Below are 1,982 nucleotides of genomic sequence, written 5' to 3' on the forward strand. Positions count from 1 at the left end.
ATGGCAGGACAAAGTGAGAAGCACAATGTCCCTGAAAGGCGTAGCACATCTTAGGATTGTGGTCTGGGGGAAACAATGGTTAGGTCCATTCCTTAGTCAGAGACAAAGGAGTGAAGATCCTAAGAGCTCGGAGTACTCATCATTTCCTCAAACATAAGTAAGAATACAGAATTCATTTTTTTCTGAGCACACAGGACTTCCCACAATCAGTATACACATATAGCTTTTCTCTAGTGTGAACTCTTCTGTGGATAAGGAGGTGATTGTTGCAGGTAAAAGATTTCCCATATTCACTACACTCATAAGGTTTTGCAGCACTGTGAACTCTCTAGTATTGAGTGAAGTTACTGTGTTGTCTAAAGGACTTCCCACAATCACTACACTCATGTAGCTTTTCTCTACTGTGAGCGCTGTGATGTTGAATGAGGGTAGACCTGTGTGTAAATGACTTCCCACAGTCACTTCACTCATATGGCTTTTCTCCAGTGTGAACTTTACTGTGGATAAGGAGGTGATTATTTCAGGTAAAGGATTTCCCACATTCATTATATTCATAAGGTTTTTCACCAGTGTGACCTCTCTGATGTTGACTGATGGTACTACTTTGATTGAACGACTTCCTGCAATCATGACACTCATTCAACTTTTCTCCAGTGTGGACTTTGTATTGTTGAATGAGTTTGGACCTCAGGATGACGGACTTCTCACGATCATTACATTCATATTGCTTTTCTACAGTGTAAACTCTTCTATGATGAATGAGGATAAAGATTTTTCTAAAAGCTTTTCCACATTTGTTACACTTATCAATCACTACTCTGGAGCAGACAACCTGATGTTGAACAACTTTCTGGTTATGGCTGGCAGCTTTTTCACATGCAGCCCACTCATCATGACTTCTTCCACTGAGAAAATCTTGTGAAATCTCACTACGCAGTGTTAAAAGTGGCCTGGTGCTGGAGAATGTCTGAGATGGCTGGCAAGTCTTCCCCAACCTCCCTAATGGTTGAAGGCACCCATATTAAGTAAAAGCTGCACTGGGACACAAACGAGGCCCTGTCCATATCTTCTTTGCAGGGCTTCTATCCACTGGCATCTCTCTGTTGCTGGTGAGGGTTTGCAATGAAACAGAAGTCTCTCGCACATATATGTTATGGATGAAGACTTTCTACTCAAAATATACTGCTTGTAACTCAGTCAGGTCCAAAATATCTTTTAAGACTGAGAAAAAGATGGGTCTTCTGGGTTGCTGGGGCTGTCTTAAAAAGCCCTGACATGACTCTCCTGGTACATATACACTCTGCTCAGAATTGGTCTCCTCATCATCTGTTTTATGCCAACAACATGAAAATAGAAAAATGGTGAGGAACTGAATGCTGACTGTGGTGACAGGTGGAGGTTCCTTTACAAAAATGTGTTGCACATAACAAGGTTCCGTGCAATTGACTCAAAACAAAAGATCTATAGGAAGGATTATAAGCTACTCCCATGAAGGTCTGGGCTACTGAAGATCACAAAACGAGGAAGATATCAAACAAAATATGACACACGCAGTAAGCACCACGTGTAAGAAAAGCAGGATCTTCAGCTCATTCTTCTGCTAACAGAGTTGACCATGGTTTGTCTGCTGGTGACATGGAAAGCTGTGCTGAAATATGGTTATGTCTCATTCCAAGTAATCTATATATATAAAAGGGTAATATGCAAAAGTGACCCCTCCGAAGTTCAACCTGGAGAACGATCGCTTGCTATGACATGCGCTGACCACCAGGAGGCAGTGCGGAACATGGTGGGTGACCAATGGCAGCAGCAGAGCGTGGGCAACGAGGGAAGGAGGGAAGGAGGAGGCGGGGGAACCATGGGGTGGCAGCAAGAGGGGGAAACCATGCGGTGGTGGCATGCGTGTAGCAAGGGTTGGAGGAGGTAGGGAGGCAGAAAATCTGATCGGCCATGATCGCCGGCCTGGCCTAGGGACCCTACCC

Source organism: Myotis davidii, unplaced genomic scaffold (genome assembly GCF_000327345.1).
Source record: "Myotis davidii unplaced genomic scaffold, ASM32734v1 scaffold5225, whole genome shotgun sequence".
NCBI lineage: Eukaryota > Metazoa > Chordata > Mammalia > Chiroptera > Vespertilionidae > Myotis > Myotis davidii.